Genomic DNA, 10,500 nt, shown 5'->3' with positions numbered 1-10,500 from the left:
ATTATAGCTGGGCATTTACCTTCAGAATCGAGAAAGACATATTTGAGATTCTCAGGAAGTTGTTTCAACTCCGTTCCCTTCTTGGACTCTTTATCCTCCTCACTAGTTTGAGGTAGTCGTAAATCTTCCACCAATGTGGTCTAGATCCTTTCCAAGGGGGTTGTGCATCCATCATGGCCAACACTTCAGATTCCCCATTGTCTACTTCTTTATCACCGTCGAAAATGGACAAACTCAACACTCTTTCCAAAGGTAACTACGGTGCATTCAAAGGAGTATCATACATAATCACTTGATCCAGAACCTCTATAGTATGACTGGTGCAAAAATCATCTTTGTATTTCATGGTGTTTCGAACATCAATTTTGAATTCCTCATCATAAACCTTCAAAGTCATAGTCCCTTCTTCTATGTTGATCAAGCATCTTCCCGTATCTAAAAAGGGTCTCCCAAGAATGAGAGGAATCTCTTCATCTTCAGGCATTTCTAGAATCACGAAATCCACCGGGAATACAAACTTGTCAATTTTCACTAGAACATCTTCAACAATACCATAAGGTTTCTTAACCGAATGATCAGCGAATTGGAGTGTCATCCTAGTATCTTGCACAACCCCTATACCCTGCTTCTTGTAAATGGATAACGACATGAGACTTACACTGGCTCCTAGATTAATAAGAGCGTTTAATGACCTATCTCCGATGGTGCAAGGATTAGTGACATCTCCTCGATCTTTCTTCTTCATTGGGATCTTCATACCCTGCAAAATAGCACTACAAGTTTTGGTTAGAATAATCGGGTTGGTGTCGATGGTACGCCTCTTAGAAATGATGTCCTTCATGAACTTGGCATACGTAGGCATTTGTTCAAGTGCTTCCAAAAGTGGAATGTTAATTTCTAGCTTCTTGAACAACTCTAGGAACTTCTCAAAGTTTTTCTCATGTTGCCCCTTTTTCTTGTTTCTTGTGGGAAAAGGAAGCTTAATGACCGACTTAGGCTCAGTGACTTTTTCTTTCACCACTTGTTTCGGTGCAACCAATTCTTGCCTTACAGCTTCATTTTATTTGATCTCAAGATCCACTTCGATCAATTGATCTTCCTCTTCAACTGTCTCCTTAAGGACTTCATGAGATTTACCGCTTCTTGTTGTCACAACACACACATTATTATGCTCTCTAGGATTTGTCACAGTTGCACTAGGTAGAGCACCATGTGCTTGAGAACTCGAGGCTAATTGCTATGTTATTTGACCCATCTGGACTTCAAGATTTTTTATGGATACGGTAGTGTTTTTCTGATTGTTTCGGGTTTCTTCTTGGAATTGAACATTATGAGTTTCCATTCTTTCAATGGCAATCTCCTAATCAACTTTCTTAGGGGCTTATTGTTGTTGCTGTTGTTGATATTGAGTTTGGTATTGGCCTTGTTGAGGACCGTTCCCTTTCTGATCTTTCCATGAGAAATTGGGATGATTCTTCCAACTCGGATTGTACGTGTTAGAATAGGGATTATTCTGCTTCAAAAATTTGATTTCCTCAACTTGTTGAGGAGTTGCAAAACAATACACCATTCAGTGCGGTCCATTATAAATCTCACAACAAACAATAGGAACAGGTTGAACTTGTGTCACCTGTTGGGTACCTATATTCATCGCATTCAGCTTTTTCTCAACTTCAGTAGCTATAGTATATTCTATACGGATTTTATTGGTTTCAAGCTTCAAATCGATAACCCCTTCTGGTTTACTTACACATCTGTCGTACAACTCCAAGTGCTCATTAGCAGCAATAACTTAAATGATCTTTTTGATATCGGTGGCTGTTGAGAAATTAGTAGAGCCACTGACTGCGGTATCAATCAACTGTTTGGTCTTTATTTTGAGACCATTCACAAACATCTGCATCTGTTCTGTTGGATCCATATTATGAGTTGGGCATGCTACCAGAACTCTTTTGAATCTCTTGTAGGCGTCTCCCAAGGATTCCCCGTCCTTCTGCTTAAAATTCAGAATTTCATACCTCTTCCTCAGAAAAATCGACACTGGAAAATACTCATTCAGGAAGGCCTTTTCCATCTCTTCCCAAGATGTAATGCTACCGGATGGGAGAGAATAGAACCATTCTCCGACTTCTTCCGCTAAGGTGAATGAGAACATTCTCAACTTCTTAGCTTCCTCGGTGTGACCATCAATTTTTAGAGTGTTGCTCATGGTCAGAAACCTCTGCAAATGCTTTTCTGCATCCTCATTTACCTTTCTAGTGAAATGCTTTCTTTCAAGTTGATAAACATTACTAGCATGTAACTGGAAATTAGCCACATTCACTGGTTGGTTGACAATTGTTAATCTGTCGGTTGGTGGATTTGCACCTCCATAGTCACCCAACAGTCTTTCTGGTGGCGGTGGGTTCTCCCCCATTATTTAGATCTCTCTCTCTGAACCTGAATGAATGGAAGATTGTTCTTCTTCTGATTCCAGTCTTGCCAATCAAGCTTGTCTGAGTCTTGCCCACAAAGTTCTTTCGATTTCTGCGTCAAAAGGAAAATCAAATGAGGCCTTACCTCGCATACAAATATCTGACACAAATTAGTTGATAATGATCGAAATAAATAATTAAAATAACAAAGAATAAATTTTAGTTATAGAGCAACAAAATTTCAATTGAAATAATTTAAACTTTATATTTGGCAGTCCCCGACAACGACGCCAAAAACTTGATCGGGAAAATAACAAGTGTACTATTTTGCCAATGAAGTAATAATAGGGACGTTTCCCAAATATTAATCCCGAGGACTGCGCAACGATATTAGTTTAAATAGTGATTCAATTGAACAAAAAAATAGTTGAAGGTTTCTAATAAGTCACTCTCTAAAGGAATTAGAAATAATACATAATAAATGTTTTATACAATTTATAATATTATGCCAAGGATGGTGTATGAATATCTCTGTAATGACCTTGAATGTATATCTCCTCAAACAGTTCAAAAATGCAATTACCAGATCTTAAAATTGTTTCCTCCTAAAACCTTAGAGGGAAACCTTTGGTCATTCATTCTAATCTCTAAGTCCTTAGGTGATTATAATGAAACCAAGCCTTTTGAAATAACAAGATAAAACCAGTAACCTTAAGGTATCCCTAGTCCTAGGTGATATCTACTACAGTTTCACTGTGCAAAAACCTTAACAATTGCAATCCCTCAAATTGTTAACCATATAACAATCCTTAGTTTTATGATAATGAAAACATCAAAAACATTGCACAATGAAATTGACAAACAAACATAATATTAAGGGAATTATAAATTCATAGTCATTACACGATCAAATCAGGGACACCCCCTGGCATTGGGGGGTTTATCCACTCAAATTATTCAAATAAGATACAAAATATAATTTAGACATTACAAGAATAAGAGGATTTCGTTAATCTTCAATCGCATCCGCTCTTGAAGGATCCCCGTTCTCCGCAACTCTTGATCGTTCCAATCTCAATCGTACCAATTATTTATCGTGTAATAGTTACTTATCAAATATTTGATGTAGCAAATATCCAAAATGCCCTCCGAGAATAGCAATGCCAAAAACTAAGAAAAAGAGAAAATGAGGTGTCCAAGCCAACACTGGCAGTGTCAGGCAACACGGTCGGCTGTATTGGGCTACTGTGCCACTCTCTCCAACACGCCCCTACCAGGGCTGGTGACACAGGTCGTGTCAGTTGACACGGGAACACGTGTCAACTCCCCGTTTTCGGTGTTGGGCTCCTCCATCTTCCTTCCCCTGACACAGGCCATGTCAGGCAACACGGGTGACCGTGTCAGAGCTACTGTACCTTCAAAATTCTTCTTCAGATGAGCCCGGAATGCCCGATTCCCCTATAAAGTCTTTGGTTATTCTTGCTTGCACCTGGAACCAATCAAATTACCAAAAGGAGGCATAAAATGGAGTACATTGACGAAAACCAAAGATAATAATCAAAACAGAACGGAAATGAAAACATCTAATTTACTAAACAAAATAACATAAACAGGTAAAATAATGTGTTACCGACTTCGTGAATTTATGACGAATGAGTGTCAGAAAACAAGTAGAATTGGAGACCGATCAGGAACCCACAAATGGAAAGAACTTGGAACCAAAGAGTAAAATTGGCGTTAACCGATATGTGGACTAGTCGGACTGCCACTATATGGTATAGCCAAAAACAAGGTGAATTAAATGTTTGGGGACGATCCAAACAACTCTTGGTTCGTAAGGTGGACTGCCGCTAGATCGTCTTAAAAGGGTATACGCAGGGCCGAAAAGAAGTATTGTTGGGTACAAGGAACAATGTATCACTTGGTGGGGAGTGATCAGTTTGAGATCAAAGAAGAATGGTATCTTGGATCCATGAAGGAATAGACTCTGAACCGAAGAGTAAACAATCGTCTTAGCCAAAAATAGTGAATGAAATGTTTGAGGACGATCCAAACAACTCTTGATTCATGAGGTGGATTGCTGCTATATCATCCTAAAAGGATGTACAAGGAGTCCAAGGATAAGTATATTTGATCTGAAAAATATGGTATGATTGAATGAATAGAGAATGAAGTGTTAATAAATAGGGTAGCTCGGGAAGAATCTGAATTCTCCTGCCTACGTATTCTCATTGTGTAATGAGAAAATCAGAGCTTTCATAGTTCAGCCCACTAAGGCTGAAAGCAAGATGATTGAGGCAAAAGATGATTAAATGAATATGGAAGAGACTTGATAGTTATTTGGTAAGAATCATACTAAAGTCTATGAGTAAAGGTGGATACGGTGAGAAACTGGGTCAAGCATTCTGCACCCAAAGATATCCAGAATGAGGGCATGAGTGATGTATTCTCATTCCTTCTTTAATACTTAAGGATCATGACATGTAATTCTCATCCTAACTTTTGAGTTGTTGGAGAGGAATCTTTATTTCTTCTTATAATGATGAAGACCTTATCAATCGTTCGACTCGAATTGCATTAAAGTCTATAAATAAAGGTGAATACAATGAGCAACTGGGTCAAGCGTCTCGTACCCAAAGATATTCAGAATGAGTTAATGGAATTCTCCACTATAATTCATTCTCTATTTCTTAAGGCTCGTGTCATACAACTTGAATCATGATTGATAAGTTGTTGGTGTAGTCTTTTGTTTGTTGCACTGCTGCTTTGTGAAGGGAAATACTTGTCAATCGTATGATTTGAATTGTGATAAAATCTATGAATATAGGTGAATACAATGAGTAACTGGGTCAAGCTTCCCGTACCCAAAGATATTCAGAAAGAGTTAATGGAATCCTTCAGTCTCATTCATTCTCTATTCCTTAAGACTCGTGGGATTATACAAGATCAAAAAATTTAGTTGATCAAAATTACTTTTGATCAACTTGAGTCGAGGGTTTGAATTGATTTTGAGAACTAGGTTACTCATAATCTAAAGGTTATAATTTGTTACAAATTATTCTAAGGGATCATGCAATTGTTGAAACTTGAGTAAAATTCTATGTCCAGATTAATCCTAGGGGATCATGCATTTCTAAGGTTAAAATATCAAAATAAACCTAAAAGGGTAAAAATGTAATTTAACATGGTATATCCAATTTGAGAATTATACTAGGATTAAATATAATTAAAGGTTAATCATCCTAATTATTTCTAATCGAGATAAATTAATCCAATTAATCATTTTATCCTAATTTATAATTGAGACCTAACATGTTAATATTGCTAATTAATTTCTAATTAGAAATTAAACTAAGTATTTCTAAATTCTAATCAAGTAAAATCCTAATTTTAATATCCTAATTAGCCCAATTAACCTAATTAACCAAAATTAAAATGCTAAAAAACAATTAACGAAAATAACAAAGCAAGATTGGAAAGAGAAATTAAAGGCAATTAAAAAAATGGGTCAAAGTGGGTGCAGGCCCTGAAAACAAGATAAAGAACTAAATCTGGCGCATGGGCCTTCAAGGCCAGCCCAATGTATTATTGTTTCTAGCCAGGGGGTGTAGGAGCAAGAATTTGGGGTGAGAACGAACTTCTCATTGGGCTTGGATGAACCAAGTCCATCCAGAAGCAACCAAATGGATGGGAATTTGACTAGCAAAAAGTCAACAGATTTTAAATGATCTAAACATGCGCGCTCTCATTTAAGCTATCTCAGATCACCTCACCTGAACTCCACAGTAGTCCACCGTGCCGGAAATCTCCTCCGGCGGCGGTGGGTACCAGAAATGAAAGTTTCATATATCTTCATGACTGTCTCCACCTCCCGATCATGAATCCACCCTCTAATTCCCCTAATTTTTAGCCTAGGTCCATAACCAGAACAATGTCCTCAAGAACCCTAAGAATTCAATCCCAAATTACACATCCATGAACAAGATTTGAAGCTCCTCATGATAGGGATTTGCATCAGATTGATGTAAGGTATAGCAAGGTAATCAGAATGCGAATAAATAGTAAGGACGGACCTACCTCCGAAGCTAAGACTTGCTCCGACGAGTGTTGATCGGAGAAGATGAAGACGAAAAATCACTTGTTTAATAGGTACGAGCTTGTATTTCTGTTCTTCTGATTTTGCTTTTAAGTTAACTGATAACTCAGTTAGTTAGGGAATTAGAAACTCAGTTAATTAGTTAGTTGAGTGGAATGAGTTCAAGTCCAATTCTGCTTCTAAGTGGCCACTGCAGGTTACAATTTGAATGATGACCCGTTGTTTAATTGGCTTAGGTGCAAGGTGTAACAAATAAGCTTAGGTGTGACTTGCAACTGTAGGTTAAGAAATGTGTGGTTATGTTTGGCTAATGGTAAGTTTGTTCATGCACCTGTTAATGTCAGTATGAAGGAGTCTCAATGGAATTCTCTACTGAAAATGCAAGGACCTCTCAATGTTGTTATCTCTTGATTCCCAATGTTGTTGTTTTTGTACCACTATGTTCATGCAGGGATGTCATATGAACTGTGAATTTGTTGTATTATAGGTTAGTGTCATGAGGTGATGCAGGTCAGGTTTAGGCAACATAACTTGGTTGGCTTTAACATATGCTGCATGACATATTTCTGTTTGTTATTAACAATGTCTTGGCATATTTATGGTTTGTCACAAGGGTGTTGAGTTGAATCTTGCAGTATGTAGAACTAGTGCATTGCCAATTGCATCTTGTTGTACCAGTTTGCAGGGTAACAAGTAATGGATGAAAGGTCATGGTGTTCTGATTTTGCAAAGTGTTCAGCAAGTTCTGACGTGATTACTAGCAATAGGTTAAAGCCAATTTAAAAAAATCATTGTAGTGACATCATGATTCTCATGTCCACTGCAGGTTACTAGGTTCTAATATTTAGCCTCTTGGCATGTTCATTACTGTTGCATGTTCTTGGATCTTAGATATGCTGTAAGTCTTGTACTTGGATCATGGCTTGGTGAGTTGTAGGATTGTTGCAAGGTTGTAAGCTTGTTCCTAAATTATTGCCACTGATACATTATAGGTAAGCATTTAGCCTCATGTTGGTCCATGTTTCAATGTAAGGTGATAACTTATAGGCTTTTGTGTTGCATTTGGTTTATGTTTCATGGCATTGCAACAGGTGTGTTGCAGGTTAATTGTTTGCTGACAGTAGGATGATGATGCAAAATATTCTGGTGTTGGAAATGCAATGTGAATGTTGCTTGGTTAGTTGATGTTTGCAACTGGACTGTTGTATGACACTGCAGGTGGAATGCAACATCAATGAGAAGCCATCTACTACAACATCAAGTGAAAGGCCAGTGGAATGCACCATGTAAGAAAAAACCAACTACTGAATCCTCTAAGATCCATCAACCATGACATGTGATTGTGATGTAGTAGGACTGTCTTTTGTGCAGTACTCATGATGTTGTTCTGTTTCATGCTAGCATGTGTTTGTTTTCTGTAGCATGTATCATGTTGTACATAACTAACTCTAATTCTGATTTGGCTCACTTCAATGTAAGGATAACTGACTTTGTGGTTTTATGCAGCATGCCTGCATTGCATACTTGCTGATTTCACTCATGTTTTGGCACTGGTCCATGTAGGTCATGCATGCCATGAAATGGATGGTTGGACAAAGGTTTGTAACATGACTTCAAGATGGGATTTTGTATTAACATGTGGAAAAGGGAACCTCCAATATCAAGGATCAATTTTGGAGAATAGAAATATGATTTATGGCTTAGGATGGGAATTTAGGGTTTTTGGGATGTAAAATGATTAAGTTTACTTTGGTCAAAGTTGACCAAAGTCAAAATTTGATCAAATTTCATTTTTTTGTATTCTTTCTCAGGGAATGGACATTGTAATGGATAGTAGTGACCATTTGAATGAAATTGATACTTGTATTTGAATGAATTTTATGCTTGTAATGATCTTGTATGAACATGATTTAAAATTGATTAAAATGAACCATGAATATGACCTTAGAGGAACATGAATCAAGACTTATAATTAACTTTGAATTGGATTAATCAAGTCATGGTATGTAATGAATTATATGATATGGCCAATGAACTTTGAACAATCAACTACATAACCCTATGAAATAAAACCTTGAATGAATGATACATGACAAAACTTGAGTTTGAATGGACCATGACTTAAAACAATGGGAGTGTATAGATGATATAAGACTTAGATTTATTCTTCAACCCTAGCCATGACCAAAGTGGACAATGACTGTGACCTAACCAAAGATCCATGAATAAAACACCAAGGCTTTGAAACCAAGCAATGCATGCACAAGTTATGGGCTAAACATGGAGATATGGCCAGATGAAATGCCATGAGAATGGAAGAAAATGAATGTGATAAACCCAAGACTTGAGTTGGGACCAATGTCCTTAAGCACAAATGAATGGAACCAACCATGTAATCAACATGAATGGACCAAAAATAAGTGGTTATGAGGGACAATGATCAAGCAATGGTACCAAACACACAATAGGTGAAGAAGGGGATGAAATTAGGGTTTGGAGGTCATCCAGATGAGAAGTCAAGCCTTAGGACCAAATCCTCCTTGATTAGGGTTACATGAAGCATGTCCTTCAACCAAGGTCTTTGAATCAATCATGATGCTTCATAAACAAGTCTTCAATATGCGAATCCCCTAATTAGGGTTTAGATAGGCAAGACAAAGCCCGGAGAAGCTCCATAGAGATCCATAACCATATAATCAAGAATTAGGGTTTGAAAGCCCTCAGGACTGCCTTGATGGAACCTTGTTGAATCCACACCTCCAAGATCAGGCAATTAGGGTTTTACATCTCATGTGATCAGATGAATAGCCAAGCCATACTTTTGAAGTTGTATCCATACATAAACCCTAGCTTTGCAAGCCAAGAGCTTTGAATCTATAGTGATCAACTAATGGATGAATGATGCATATGAAAGAGGCATGAATGTATACATATGATTCCCAAGTCAAGGGTTGTATGAAAAGATGAAAATGGGAGGGAAAATTTGGGGGTACAGCAGCTGCCCCTATTTAATATTCTTGAACCTAAGTATAAGAATTGCGGAAGATTTTCAGGTACTCTAGGTAGAAGAGGATTAAATACTAACGTATCCAAAAAAAATCCTATTGAGAATGGTCATACTGCTCAGGTACATATATGTTTTTGGTATTCTGTGGGGGAATTCCGGATGGAGAGTATGATATGCATGTTGCATGATGTATGCTTTATTTTCATGAATCATGAGTGTTTATATGGTTAGACGGGTGACATTCACGGGGTATGGTTTTTTGGTACAGAGGGAACTCCGACTCATTATCAATTATACCAAAGAGACTGATATTGTGAAATCAAGGTGTTAGCACTTCTGTTAAGCATCCATCTAACCTTGCTGAGGAATAACAGGATACATGATATAACCGGACAATCATCAAGATGCTACAGGTGTTCAAGCAAAACTTCCAAACTACCAATCATCTTTTTAAGCTTTTCGGGAGTTTACGGTAATGCATAAAGTTTTATTTTAATGTACCTTTTATTATTCTCCAAAATTTTGAAGCATTATGTGGTTAAAATGAATCAGTTATTTCGCAAATAAAATACAAGAGAAGCAGAAACTGAATTTTATTGATCATGAACAAAACTGTACGTATGGTGTGTACAAAGATGCAAACATCCCTGAAGCGCCGGGAAAAATACAGAGTCGCCACCAAATTTTATTTATTCCAAAGGAAAGGGGAAATAAAGATAAAACCCCAAATGAGAGAAACGGTCTCGCAACCAATACCGGATTCGAAAGTCGGTTATGCAAGGGGAAGGTATTAGCACCCCTCACATCCATGGTACTCCATGGGAACCACTTGCTCGTATCAAATGCGTAAGGATGTTTAATTATCTGTAAGTTGCTTGCTATTAGGAATGAGATGAGAGAATAAGATGGGGAGAAAATAAGTTTTAATTTAGTGTGCTCGCCAAGGATTTGGGCCCTTGTGCCTACGTATCCTCATACGTGCA

General features: G+C 37.5%; 1 long non-coding RNA gene across 3 annotated transcripts; it reads left to right on the top strand.

Annotated features, from left to right (window-relative positions):
• The first annotated feature begins 6,142 nt into the window (after positions 1-6,142).
• On the top strand, positions 6,143-8,386 carry LOC127107363 (uncharacterized). Of its 3 annotated transcripts, none has more exons than XR_007795700.1 (4): positions 6,143-6,563; positions 7,337-7,502; positions 7,602-7,796; positions 8,074-8,386. It is a non-coding gene; the product is annotated as an uncharacterized LOC127107363 (long non-coding RNA). The 3 variants fall into 3 exon arrangements; XR_007795701.1 differs by having other exon boundaries at positions 6,747-7,502; XR_007795699.1 differs by having other exon boundaries at positions 6,143-7,502.
• Positions 8,387-10,500: the final 2,114 nt, after the last annotated feature.

Source organism: Lathyrus oleraceus, chromosome 7 (genome assembly GCF_024323335.1).
Source record: "Lathyrus oleraceus cultivar Zhongwan6 chromosome 7, CAAS_Psat_ZW6_1.0, whole genome shotgun sequence".
Lineage (NCBI taxonomy): Eukaryota > Viridiplantae > Streptophyta > Magnoliopsida > Fabales > Fabaceae > Lathyrus > Lathyrus oleraceus.
This window is presented reverse-complemented; position numbering and strand designations above follow the sequence as displayed.